Source organism: Bos mutus, chromosome 2, assembly GCF_027580195.1.
Source record: "Bos mutus isolate GX-2022 chromosome 2, NWIPB_WYAK_1.1, whole genome shotgun sequence".
NCBI lineage: Eukaryota > Metazoa > Chordata > Mammalia > Artiodactyla > Bovidae > Bos > Bos mutus.
Window position 1 is genome coordinate 40,748,349 of NC_091618.1, and position 14,849 is coordinate 40,763,197.

At 42.5% G+C, this 14,849-nt stretch overlaps 1 non-coding gene across 1 annotated transcript; it reads left to right on the forward strand.

Annotated features, from left to right (window-relative positions):
* The first annotated feature begins 14,417 nt into the window (after nt 1–14,417).
* TRNAC-GCA (transfer RNA cysteine (anticodon GCA)) lies at nt 14,418–14,489 on the forward strand. Its single transcript has one exon. It is a non-coding gene; the product is annotated as a tRNA-Cys (tRNA).
* The last annotated feature ends 360 nt before the right edge of the window (nt 14,490–14,849 follow it).

The following is a 14,849-nucleotide window of genomic DNA, read 5'->3' on the forward strand; positions in this document are numbered from 1 at the left end:
TGCTTTCCTTATTACTGGTCAACACCCAGTACACAGCATTATTCTCTTTCATTCCATTTGCAGTGGAGACAGAGCAGGTGAGCCCCTCACTGCCTTGTTTTCCGATAGGGCCGAAGGGCACTGGCATTATTTGTAGTTGTGGAGATACCATCTTCTGGAAGAGCATTACCAAGAACTCCCTTTGTCATCTCTAGGCACTTTTATCAGGATCATCAAAATCATCTAACATTAAAATAGGGAGACTGGGGACTTTGCTGGCAGTCCAGTGGTTAAGACCACATGTTCCAAGGCAGCAGGTACAGGTCTGATCCCTGTTCGGGGAGCTAAGACCCCACGTGCCTGGTGGCCAAAAATAAAAACATAAAGTAGAAGCAGTATTGTGACAAATTCAATAAAGGCTTTTTAAAGATCCAACCAGTCCATTCTAAAAGAGATCAGCCCTGGGTGTTCTTTGGAAGGAGTGATGCTAAGGCTGAAACTCCAGTACTTTGGCCACCTCATGCCAAGAGTTGACTCATTGGAAAAGACTCTGATGCTGGGAGGGATTGGGGGCAGGAGGAGAAGGGGACGACAGAGGATTAGATGGCTGGATGGCATCACCGACTCGATGGACGTGAGTCTGAGTGAACTCCGGGAGTTGGTGATGGACAGGGAGGCCTGGCATGCTGCAATTCATGGGGTCGCAAAGAGTCGGACATGACTGAGCGACTGAACCGAACTGAACTGAACTGAACTGAAAGATGGTCCACATTAAAAAAAAAAATTTTTTTTTTAAATAGGGAAGTTATCCTGGATTATCTGAGTGGGCACAATGCAATCAAAGATCCTTAAGCAGAAGAGGGAGGTAGAAAAATCAGCATCACCCAGTCATTGCTAGCTTGGAAGATGGAAGAAGAACCTAGGACAAAAGAATGCATGTAGCCTCTAGAGGTAAAAAAAAAAAAAAAAAGCAAAGCAAACAAAAATCCAGATTCTCTTTTAGAGACCCTAGAAAGGAAGGCAGTCCTGTTGACACATTAATGTTATCCTAGTAAGACCTAGTTGAGTTGGACACGAGTTTGCTCAAACTCGTGTGCAACTCAATAGACTCAACAGACATGAGTTTGAAGAAGCTCCAGGAGATGGTGAAGGGGAGGGAAGTCTGGCGTGCTGCCGTCCATGGGATCACAAAGAGTCAGACAGGACTGAACAACGACAAGACTTAGTTTGGACTTCTGTCCTCCGGCACTAAGAAATGCATGTTGTTTTAAACCACGAAGTTTACGGTAGCTTGTTCCAGCAACAAAAGGCAACTAATACACTGTGCAAAATGTATCACAGCCGATTATCTCTAACTCTTACAAACACTCTAAAAGGCATGATCACTGCCTTCATACAAATGAAGAAACTGAGGTTCTAGAGGTTAAGTGACTTGCCTAAGGCCTCAACCAGTAAAATGCTGAGCTAGAGCTTAATCCAGGTGCATTTGACTCCAAAGCCCATTTTTCTTCTCTATTTGAAACTAGCCCATGAGAAAGCAAACCCTAGATGACCTTAGCTTGGTGTCCAGACACGCACTGCTCTGCCTCAGCTGTTAGATGGGCTCCATAGAAGCTGAACAAAGCACACACACACAAAAAGTCAATTACCATTTAAAAATAGCTCCCTCTCCAAAGAGCCAAATGAAAGTATTATTTTGGTCTAATTGGTCTTCATTTATTCACTATGTAGGACTCTTCTGAGAAAAAGGAGAGGAGACAAGGGTGACTTGCGAATGTAACCTAAAAGCTTGGCTGAAAGCACTTTGAATCAATAAGCAAGCCCACGCTTTGGTCTGGGAAATTTACTATAGTCAGATTCAAAATTCTTTCTTGTTTTCACTTTTATAATCACCATAGATAATGCTTTCTGTTAATATTTTTATAATAAATTACCAAATGGTGCTAGTAGCCAGCAACTTTTCATACACTGCTTCAACATACAGAGATAAGAAATCAGAAGCATAACTAGAGTGCACGTTCATGGATTACTAAAATACTCACATAAGAATTACACACTAATTCAACTACAATAAAAAAAATTACACTTGAAAAGCTTATTATATACTATTCCTTCCCCTCTGAGAAACATTTGAGCAGAAGCCTAGCATGGTTACTATGGCAACTATAATGCAAAATTGGCAGTAACTTTATGAATTGCAAATTCCTCTAAGGGTGTTGGGGATTTTTTTTTTTTTCTACTTCCATTTTTAACCATCTCATATGCATTATTCCAGCAATATGTTAAACAAGGTTTTTGGGAACTCATGCATCATTTCGAAACAAGCTATGTTTTAAACCCTCAAATTTCATTATTCTAACAAGTGCAGGCTAAACAGGGAACACTTAATTTAATGACTTTTAAATTGTCCATTGTTTTTAACACGTTTATTACCCTCACCTTTTCTGAAAGAGTTGAATAAAGGGAATCCTGATCCTTTTTAATGTTTTCTAAACCTCTCTGAGAATGGAGAAAAGGGATAATCCCAGTTTCAAAAACAGAACAATATAAAATAAAAATTCACACTCTCACAATGTGTTTTTCCCTCAAGGTAACTTCAACTGCACTGTGCCAAAACTTTAGTCAAATGACTGGTCAACATTCATTGTTTTCCTATCTCAAACCATCTTCTCTTACAGCTGCTTCTCTCTCATTAGACCATGAAAATGACTCAGAGAAGTCCTTTGAGTAGCCAGTTACCAAATATGGATCATTTGCTTTGGAAGATTAAAGACTTACAAAGGTTGCCAAAAATATTGTGCTACAATGTGTGTGCCTTCTCAGTTACGAATGCTCACAATGGGAAGTAGGATTACCCCACAATCATAGCGGGTTTGGGTATTAGCACAGCCACCTTCCAGCTGTGTGACTTTGGATGAGTCATTCATGCTTTCTTAGCTTCAGCTTCTTCATCTATATAACAGGCATTTTCATTTTTACCTGGTCCATTTCACCAGACTGTTGGAGGATCACATTTTTTAAAAATGTATTCAAAATAACCATATCCTATTAAATATCACTATCAAGTCTTTTTAAATTTTATTTCAGATAACCAATGCTAGGAGGCTCCAAAATATAAATATCCTTTATCTTCAGAATCTGATATCAAGAAGACAGGTGCTGATTCATGGTGTCGGTGTCTTGGGATTTAGGAGATGAATCGAAATAAAGGTAAGAACAAAAAGATCAGAATTAAATCATATTTTTACATTTATATGTATGACTTAGTCCATTCACTGTTCACCTGAAACTATCACAACATTGTTAATTGGCTATACCCCAATACAAAATAAAACTTTTTTTTTTTTTAAATTCTATTTTATTAAGGAAGACCTAAATGACTGCCTGGCCAGTTCCTAAGTTGGAACACCTACTGATTTGCCAGACTGTCCACAGGAAGTGACTGCAATCGAGGCACATCTCTAAGACCAATGTCCATCTACTTGCTTCATGAGCTCAGGGAGCAAAAGCATTCTATAAAGACAAGCATGCCTACTGGTTTGTTCCTTTCTGTGCTGTTCTATAGCAACTTCCCAGGGTCAGAAGAGCATTAGCTGTTTCCCTACCCTGGAACAGTAGCCTTCAAAAAGGATGTTAGAGGGCATGAAAACCTGATAGACATAAATTATCATGAACAAGATAACCAAAGAAATATGGGGAAAGTTTCAAAGCTGAAATACTGCTTGATTTCCAAGGACTTTCCATTCCTTTGTTCATTGGTTCACTCAATAAACATTTACTGAGAGTCAGTTATACTCTGGGATTCCTAGATGGCACAAGTGGTAAAGAACCAGCCTGCAGGAGACATAAGAGATGCAGGCTTGATCCCTAGGTCAGGAAGATCCCCTGGAGGAAGGCATGAAAACCCACTCCAGTACTCTTGCCTGGAAAACCCCATGGACAGAGGAGCCTGGCAGGCTACAGTCCATAGGGTCATAAAGAGTCACAATCAGACACAACTGAAGTGACTACACACACACACACACACACACAGAGTTATATAAAGGGAATAGTAAGATATACTCTCACTCACGAAGAGCTCTCCAGTATGGAAGGCAATTATACACCTCTCCTTTCTCACCCCAACTGCATCTAAGGACTATGGAACACAGAAATGGCACAGATGAATCACAAATGGGGAGGCAACGAGTGAGCCGATACATTACACACAGGGTATGTGTTGCTCAAACTGCATCAATCACAAGCTTTCCAGGTGGAGACAGGATGGGAGGGATGCTGCAGAGGAGAAAGCAGGTGGAAAGACTCAGGGAGATGAGACTGGAATGTGGCTAGAACACAGGATGCCAAGGATGGCGAATAATGACCCAGGAATCTGAAAAAGCAAGTCCAGGCTTCACTAGACAGTGTGCATTGCATGCATGAAGCCATGAGTCTGGCATTTTTTGAAAAAGAAAGAGAAATATCCCTGTCAGACCTGGACTTTAGACAAGCCCCTTGAGGAGTGGCAGAGTTGACCAAAACAAGTACAAGTGGTCTAAAGTCGCTGACCTGTCCAACGAGAGAGCTTGCTTTCAACAGGACAGACCTGAACCCTCACAGCCTCAGGGGTACAGGCGCCTGGGAGAGCAGCAGGAAGGAAGCTCTTCTCTGCCTCCTGAGAAGTGAGGACAAGCTTGGAAACCTGTCGGCATGATCTCAGAAGGTGAGCACAGATTACACAGTATTTCTACCTTCCCGAGCTTGGCAACCAGACAAAAACGCAGTTGACTCCCTTCACTCTGAGTAACTCACACCAGATGCTGATGCCCTTGGACTCTTCCAGTTCCAGCTACAGTTTCCCAAATCACTTCTTCCCAGAGGTCAGGCATATGGAGCTCATTAAGTCCCATTCACCAGCATTTCAACTGTGTACAACTTTTTGTTTGCAGTGCAATTTAATGTTGAATTTGATTTAGGAAGCACCGGGCACTCTTAGTCCCAGATGACAGCCTGTTCTTCTTCTAGGAGCTTAAATTGTGGCTGGAGGCAATGGGGAAGACCTTTGACCAAAAGCTAGATTTGGAAATCTGGGCTTATGCTAATGATTTGTAAAGAAGAGAGAGCGGCATGTCCTAGAGACGTTTTCTCTGACTTCCTTGTCATACAGACAAGTACACCAAGCCCCAGAGAAGCTCAATGACAGGGTTGGAGGCTGGCACCCAGGTCTTTTGATCCTCAGTCCAGGGGACTTTCCTCTTACCCCCACTCTTATCCCCACCCTACTCCATGCAGTTAAAAAAAAAAAAAAGGTGGGGAAAGGGTCTTTTTAAATCATGAAGAAATTTATTCAAAAGTGGAAAAAAAAACCCATGATAATGAATTGTTACCTTCAAATTCTAGTATAAAAATGAGAGAAACAGGATGCTATTTGTTTGAAAATGACTTACTGTCATGCAGGTGACCCAGGTTCGACCCCTGGATGGGGAAGATCCCCTCAAGAAGGAAATGGCAACCATTCTAGTCCTCATGTCTGGAGAATCCTGTGGACAGAGTATCCTGGCAGGCCACAATCCATGGGGTAGAAAAAAGTTGGACACAGCTGAGTGACTAACACACACACACTTTGTCTGATTAGTATGAAGTTATGTAATGTGTCCATATGGCTCTGGAATCAAATCTGGAAGATTAAATAACTTGTTCAAAATCACGTGGCTAAGTCTAGGGTCCTTCATCTGTGAAATGGGCATAATAATATATACCTCAAATTTAGAGGCTTTAATTTAATTAACCTTTGAGAAAAATGCGAAGAGACAGTGGCTATTATTACACTTGATATATTATAGTTGTGGGTCTGGGCTTAAAATAGTTTCCCTGGGAGACTTACCCTATATGCATTCCCATGATGCTGACATTCTTCAAAATATCAGCTGCCTTTTCCTTTTGGAACTGCTTCCAGAGCTAGGGTTTACATCTTAGCAGAAAATTCTCTCTTTATGCCTACATTTGACCAAAAAGATTTTAACTCAGTTTATCAACCTCATTCACCAAAGTTAGCTGTGAGGCATGTTTAACCATTTGTGAAAACCACAGCTAAATGCAAAGGATGAAAATGTGAAGATTTGCCATAACTGAAGATATTTGGAAGAATTTGCTTCTTCCAGTGGAGGGGATAGATATCCTGTTTGCCAGACCAGGTCCCCAAACCTTGGGAAAATCATAAACCATGGCATCAAACAGTGTTTCAGAGTCGAGAAAATGGAAAGCAGGGGTGCTGATCCTCAAGGTCAGCCCTGGGGAAGCTAGAATTTTCTGAACTTCTAAGAGAGAAATACTTAAGCTATGGTTTTTCCAGTAGTCATGTATGGATGTGAGAGTTGGACTATAAAGAAAGCTGAGTGCCAAAGAATTGATGCTTTTGAACTGTGGTGTTGGAGAAGACTCTTGAGAGTTCCTTGGACTGTAAGGAGATCCAACCAGTCCATCCTAAAGGAGATCAGTCCTGAGTGTTCATTGGAAGGACTGATGTTGAAGCTGGAACTCCAATTCTTTGGCCACCTGATGCTAGGAACTGACTCTTTGGGAAACACCCTAGTGGTGGGAAAGATTGAAGGTGGGAGGAGAAGGGAATGACAGATAAGGAGATGGTTGAATGGCATCACTGACTTGATGGACATGAGTTTAAGTAAACTCCCGGAGTTAGTGATGGACAGGGAAGCCTGGTTTGCTGCAGTCTATGGGGTTGCAAAGAGTCAGACATGACTGAACGACTGAACTGAACTGAAGAGAGAAATACAGCCTCTCCGAAACAGTTACATGTGGACTTTCACAAGCAGGAAAGATCACTGTAGTTCTGGTAATGATTATTCCTCATTCGGTGTGAGGGACTGAAGGAAGGAAAGGGCTTGTGGGAGCCCTAAGCACTCTTGACCTTGAATGCAAAGCAGCCTTTGGAATAGAGAAGGGGAGCACCCAGGCCACTTCTGCCCCACCCATAGTCACATATGCAGGGTAATCTTATCCCTTTCTTTCTCCTCTTTCCTCAGAGAAACACACACACACGTGCACACACACACACACACACACACACGGAATAGACTCCTTGCCTCTGAGACTTTCAGGTTCTAGGATTAGCACCTTGCCAGCAATTTATACCTCAAACATTTTTACATGTCATGTTGTTATCATTATAACCCTATCCTTACAGTGCTGGTTAATCATGAATAAAACAATAAACATTGCTGTATGGCTGAGGAAACTCAAACAGGGGCTCTGTATCAACCTAGAGGGGTGGGATGGGGAGGGAGATGGAAGGGAGGTTCTAGAGGGAGGGGATATATGTATACCTATGACTGATTCAAGTTGAGGTTTGACAGAAAACAACAAAATTCTGTAAAGCAATTATCCTTCAATAAAAAAATAAATAAAATTTTTAAAAGTCTGAAAAAAAAATAAACAAAAAAAAAAATCCTTTCCCTGGCAAGCACAAATAATTGCAGACGAGTTCCTCTTCTTGGAGCCCCACACCGCATACTGTTGTGGGCTATTATAAGCAGTAGTAGAGGATAATTTATTGCAAGAGATAATTTTTTTCTAATTGTAATGTTGACTCTCTTCAGAGTCTAACCTTACCCCAAGGACCCAACAAAGTCACCTAGAGGGAGTTAGCAGCTCTTGCCTGCGATTTATGGAAAAAGTAGTCTCTTTCCTTGGTAATAAGTTCAAAATGGGAAACCAAGCAGAAGAGAGTGGGGGATGCTTCACCAACCAGAAGTTAAGAGAAGATTCTAGAAGCAGTCTAGCTGCTGGGGGTGAAGGAGCAAGGGAGGGAAAGCCAGTGGTTCCTTTGAAAATATCCTGGAAGGTTTTTCAAAAGTGAAACCAGCCTAATGTGTGGGCTGGATCAGTACTTAGACTGCTGCTGCTCAGTAGTCGTCCTGATGCTCAGTCGTGTCCGACTCTTTGCAACCTCAGGGACTGCAGCCCACCAGTATCTTCGATCCATGGAATTTTCCAGGCAACAATACTGGAATGGGTGGGGTGCCATTTCCTACTCCAGGGGATCTTCCCGACCCATAGATCGAACCTGCCTCTCTTATATCTCCTGCATCGGCGGGCAGATTCCTAACCATTAGCGCCCCCTGGGAAGCCCTTTACTTAGACTAGGAACAGCTCAGTTTTCTCCCATCCCCTGCCTGTCATGCCTGCTCAGCCAGCTTTCCTTCCTCCCCCAGTGAGACCTCAAGCCTATACTAGAACATTTTGAGGCTACACTTGAATATTAGATCAGTCTCACTGTTAGGTATTAAAAAGTCCATCTACTGATTGATTCTCCAAATACTAATCTCTCATCTAATTTAATGTGGAGTCCCATGCTGAGGTCATAGGGCAATATTTCCAGAATTAGCCAAGCTCTATGGCAACCATGGTCATGAGCCATCCTGTTTGTCGTGAGCCAGCCTGGCCCTAATCAGCCAGCTCCTGTCTCCATATTAGGCAAGGTGGGCACCAAAGGCCACTGACCGATGACCTAATGCCACCCTTCCCCATAGGAATTTTGTCTTAAGACTATAGAAGTTGCCCCAAGCCCATGAAAGGGGTCAGCTCTCCCTGGTCTGTCAGGAAGTGGGTCCACTATCTTTGCAGCGACCCTCACTACCTCAGGACTTTGTTCTCAATAAATTCTCTCTTCTAAAATGCTCTGTGTCTGAAAATTCTTCTCCAACCTGAGCTCAGACTGCCTCTACATTTAAGGTTCCCTCCTGCTCAGTTAGGAGCAGCGTCTCTTCTTTCGCTGTTTGTCCACCTTGTTCTTTCTTTCCCTCCTCCTGCCCCCCTCACTGTGATCCCTACGGCTTTCAGAATGGAGAGGAAAGACAAGAGGTATAGCATCAAGGTCTTTATATTTACCTGTGACTTGTGAAGGTGTCTTTTTTGTGTGTTGGATGTGCAAATGCTAGTTCTTCCCCTTTGGGGGCCCTTAAGAGACACTTGACCACCAACACACCCCTTTCCACTGGCTGCAGCCCTTTGACACCACAGGGCCCCTGCCCCGACCCTACAGTGGGCTCAGGCTGACTGTGAAAAGCTCACACAGCCTCCTTTTGCTGGATTTGCTGCACCCTAGCAGGAAGTCCTCTGCTTTTGTTTAGTCGCTGAGTCGTGTCCGACTTTGTGAACCCATGGACTGTAGCCCACCCGGCTCCTCTGTCCATGGGATTTCTCAGGCAAGAATACTGGAGTGGGTTGCTATTTCCTTCTCCAGGGGATCTTCCCGACCCAGGGATTGAACCTGCATTTCCTGTAACACAGGCAGATTCTTTACCATTGAGCCACCAGGGTGATGCTTTTCAGGATGACTCAATCCTGCCATCTTCCTTGGCATCTGTTTAATCGATGGAAAAGATCATGCCTTCCTCCCCTCAGTAAAGCTTGGAAGCCTACAACCCTCTCCCGCTGCCCTCTGCTTTTGCTCTGCCATCTAGCAACTCCAGACCTTTGAGCTGTTTCAGGCAAAAGTCATGATCCTACCTTCAAGCCCCCAAGTGCTCAAAGGACTCATTTCAAGCTTTCAAAGGAATTCTGAGTTGAGGTTTCCAAACATTCCTCTCTGAGTCGTGGCTCTATTTCACTGAGTGAACAATGGGTCCAAGCCAGCAAACATGCCCTTCAGGACAAGGGCCACCCCTCTTCCTCTCTGCACTCTGAGTTCCCTGCATGGCAGATGGCTCTAGCTGGAGTCACGGATCATGTTTTTTTGAGTCTCCATCAGCCTTTGACTTTACTAAAAATTTTAAGCATAACATCCTTCCCTGTGATCATTTTAGGCAATTTATAAACATGATATCATATCTATAGCACATATAGCATGCATTTTTAGACTAATTAGAATATATAATTCCCACATATACAAGCTTATACTCATACACAGTATTTCCACAACAGTCAAGTCAAAGATGGTCCTATTATTATAGTATAGTAGAACACATCTCTGATGAATTAAACTTGGTCTTGAAAACCTTGTCAACCACACATAATACATGGTACCTAATACATTCATAAATTCTTATGAAATGGATGAGTAGGTGAATGGATGGATAAGTGGAAGGGCTTTTCTAAAGCACCAAATCTAGGAAGGCAGCATGAAATTAGAGGTGGGTGTGGTTCCTTTTCTTCAGTAGAGTCATTGAGACCTTGGGAAATGTCATTTAACCTCTTAATGTCTCAATTCCCTCATCTGTAAGTAGATATACCATGAAGACCAGCTGCAAGCAGATGAGATCATTTTGAGAGTGCTAAAGCCATATATGACAGAAAGGTATTGGTGGGGACAGAGGTTTTGAGCTCTGCTGTTGCCTTGAACAATTTCCATGTTTCTGTGACTCATTTTCACCACCTGCAAAATGGACATGACAAGACCTCTCTCCAGCTTTCCTTAGAAGGCAGTGTCTTTACAGCATATCGGAGGCCCTTTGATATCAGGGTCCAGAAGACCTAACTAGCTGCACAACCATAGACTAATCATCAGAATCTTTCTGCTCCAGTTCTCTCAACCGTTTGAAAGAATAATGATGACTACTGCATAGCATGGTTGTAAGAATCAAATGTCTTCAAGTCATACAGTGCCTTGTTCATAGGTAACAATATTCACTCTATACAATTATTAGAATCACCAGTGTCCTGTGAGTTACCAGTAAAAAATACCATGGGGTTACCTCTCCCTTTATTGCCTAGATTCAGTCATTTTTGAATAAGCTTAGTTGCTATGGTTACCTTCCAAAGACACCACATTTGAAAATGTGTTGAGAGATGGGGATTGATGGCAGAAGGCTTTAGTGGGGGACACAAAGCAACTTCGGCAATTGAGACATTTTAATCCATGTGAACTCTTTCCCTTGGAAACCAAAGTCACATTTTGCCAAAATGCAAATGAACTCAGGAAGCAGAGTTTCAGAAGTTCTGCCTCACATTTGGCCAGTCTCCTTCCCCCAATCACTGGGACCTCAAGGACAGGTATACCTGGCCCTGAACCAACTCCTGAGCATCTCAGTTTCCTCCCCCAGGATCTGGCAGTCTGAAAGATGTTGGTTGCCAGACAGAATTCATCAGACTCACTTCCCAGATGCTATCGCTTCTGATGCCGAAAGAAAAATAGGTTGCCCAGAAATTGAGGTTGGAGGGGACGAGTGTAGCTGAGAAATGCACAGTGATACACACAGAACAGTAAAGGGCGATTCTTGTTAGAATTCATTAGCATATTCTATATGGATATTCCAGTGGTCCTCCCGCCCTCACATCCCATACTGAGTCCCCAGAGGGGCAAGCACTAACATCCCAGGCTAAAGTATCCCCCACAGCAGAGTTATAAATGGTTCTCAACCTGTCAAAATCAGGCAGGGCTCCAACAGAGAATGAATAAAAGTTGGCCTGACCCCGCTTCCTGTTTCCAGCTACAGCCAACTCAACACCCGAAGGGGCCTCACCGGCAAGAGTATTGTATACTCAATCCTACTAAAAAGACTCTTTCTTCCTGGTCAGTTTTTCCCAGACATCTCAGGGAGCTGTCCTGCTCTCATTTGAAATTCAAACCAGAAGGAAGTCACCTCTAAAAATACCAAATTTCCCACTTGCACTTTCACGATGATGCAGCGCCACCTAGGGGACATTTGTATTCACTTCCTACTCTTTCCACTGTGACGTGCCTTCCAAAATATTGCGGCCCCCTGCCACTCTCTCCCCCTCCACCAGCTCACCGTATCTACAGGAGATAGGTATAGAAGCTTTTCCGTACACGTTTTTCAAGATTTCAGCTCCAGGCTTAATTCAGCCGGAAACCCTGGATGACTAGCTCATTATATAAGGATCACTGCCAAGGGCTGCAGTTCACACTTACAGTTCAGTTCAATTCAGTTCAGTCACTCAGTCCTATCCGACTCTTTGCGACCCCATGAATCGCAGCACGCCAGGCCTTCCTGTCCATCACCAACTCCCGGCGTTTACCCAAACTCATGTCCATTGAGTCGGTGATGTCGTCCAACCATCTCATCCTCTGTTGTCCCCTTCTCCTCCTGCCCTCAATCTTTCCCAGCATCAGGGTCTTTTCAAATGAGTCAGCTCTTCGCATCAGGTGGCCAAAGTATCGAAGTTTCAGCTTCAACATCAGTCCTTCCAATGAACACCCAGGACTGATCTCCTTTAGGATGGACTGGTTGGATCTCCTTGCAGTCCAAAGGACTGTCAAAGAGTTTTGTCCAACACCACAGTCCAAAAGCATCAATTCTTCGGTGCTCAGCTTTTTTTTATAGTTCAACTCTCACATCTATACATGACCACTGGAAAAACCGTAGCCTTGACTAGATGGACCTTTGTTGACAAAGTAATAATCACTATAGAAATTTTGCTTAATTATAATATTATTATCAATATATTATATTAATATATATTATGTTATATATAATAGATCATAGATTTTATAATATAGAATATTCTACTATACAAATATATATCATATATAATAGAATGTAATACATATAATGTTAAACATTATATAAATATTATATATTCATATAAAATATATGTAATATTGTATAGATAGCTCAGTTGGTAAAGAATCTGGCTGCAATGCAGGAGACCCTGGTTCGATTCCTGGGTCAGGAAGATCCTCTGGAGAAGGGATAGGCTACCTACCCACTCCAGTATTCTTGGGCTTCCCTTGTAGTTCAGCTGGTAAAGAATCCGCTTGCAATGTGGGAGACCTGGGCTCCATCCCTGGGTTGGGAAGATCCCCTAGAGAAGGGAAAGGCTACCCACTCCAGTATTCTGGCCTGGAGAATTCCAGGGATTGAATAGTCCATGGGCTCGCAAGGAGTCCCAAGCAACTGAGTGACTTTCACTTTCAATATATGAAAATGGGCTTGCTTCCCAGGTGGCACTAGCGGTAAAAAACCTGCCTGCCAATGCAGAAATGTAAGAGACTCCAGTTTGATCCCTGGGTTGGGAGGATCCTCTGGAGGAGGGCACAGCAACCCATTTCAGTGTTCTTGCCTGGAGAATCCCATGAATAGATGAGCCTGGCAGGCTACAGTCCATGGGGTCACACAGAGTCAGACACAACAGAAGCAACTTAGCACACACACAAAATATATTAAAATAATATAAATATGTATTATTTATTATTATAAGAATTAGCAATTAAGCATCTGCTACATGACAAGGAATATTTCTAATATGTACGACAGTCCTTCAAATGGGTATTAGCATTGTTGTTTTTACAGATGAAGAAACCAAGGCTCTGAAAGTTAAAAGATTTATCCAGGATCCCAGATCAGGGCTATCTTAGTCTTTCCATTATAAAATGCCATGAGTTGTGCCTACATACCAGTGAGTCTGCTCATCTTAGTGACAATAAAGCAGAACATTCAAATATCACCTTCCAAAGAAGTCATCCTGAAGCCGGTACTATCATTCCAATAACTAATGCTTGTAACATTTCTAGTATGTGTTGTGGAAAGTGCCCCAGAACTGTGAGCCGCATAACACCATCTCTTTATTTTAAATGCATGTCACACGTTTAACAAAAACACAGTGGAGATACCCTGACTTCAAGCAGTGTGATTTTTTTCAGGCCCCTCCTCTATATACTTTGATTGGGTATATCTGGGCTAGAGCCCAGGAATTCGTACTTTCACCAAGTATGCAAGTGATTGTAATCATTAAGAAAGTTTTAGAGATAGTGGTGTAAAGATGCATGAGTTTTGGATCAGAAGGACTCAGGCTACAGATGATCTAGGTCTGTCTTTTTTCTAATTGTACACTCCTGGGAAACCCATTTAAAGCTTAAAGCCCCTGAGCATCAGTTTCCTCATCTATAAAATGAATATTAATGTTTATCAACAGCTGCCAAACAGACTGTGATAAGGATGAATGAGATTATGGGTGTGAAATGCTAGTACAGTGCCCGGCACAGAGTAGGCGCTTAATAAATGCCATTTCTATTGTTACCTAGTCACCCACTCTCAATTTTGTCCTCAAATTTGTCCTCTGTGGTTTTTTGTTATTTCCAAAAATTAAGTCCACAATAAAAGAATATGAGGATACGTAAAAAATAATATGGTAACGTGTACTTAATTTAAAAATAAACAACTAAAGATTTTCTTAGGAAAAATGATAGATGATTGATAAATGATAGAGACAAGGATATATAATCTTTTTTTGGTGATTGTACTTACTTTTAAAATATCATTATTAGAATATAATTACAATGTTGTGTTAGTTTCTGCTGTACAACAAAGTGAAACAGTTATATATATACATATATCCCCTCCCTTTTGAGCTTCTCTCCCACCCCCCACCCCCATCCCACCCCTCTAGGGCATCGGATAACACCAAGCTGAGCTCCCTGTGGTATACAGCAGCTTCCCACTAGCTGTCTAATTTACACATGGTAGTGTATATATCGGGCTTCCCTGGTGGCTCAGAGGGTAAAGTGTCTGCCTGCAATGCAGGAGACCCAGGTTCGATCCCTGGGTTGGGAAGATCCCGTGGAGAAGGAAATGGCAACCCACTCCAGTACTCTTGCCTGGAAAATCCCATGGACGGAGAAGCCTGGTGGGCTACAGTCCATGGGGTCTCAAAGAGTCGGACACGACTGAGCGACTGAGCGAGCGAGTGTATATATGTCAGTGCTCCGTGATATATAATCTTTAGGATAAGAAAATGCTCTAGAAATATGAAACCAAGATTTAAAACAGTTTGACACTCAAGAGAATAACAAGTTTCTGGGGGCGGGGTGGGGAACACCACCTTCTACAAAAGATAGAAGCAACCCAAGTGTTCAAGGATGGAAGGGTAAACAAAATGCAGTGTATATATACAATATACAATATTGTGTATAT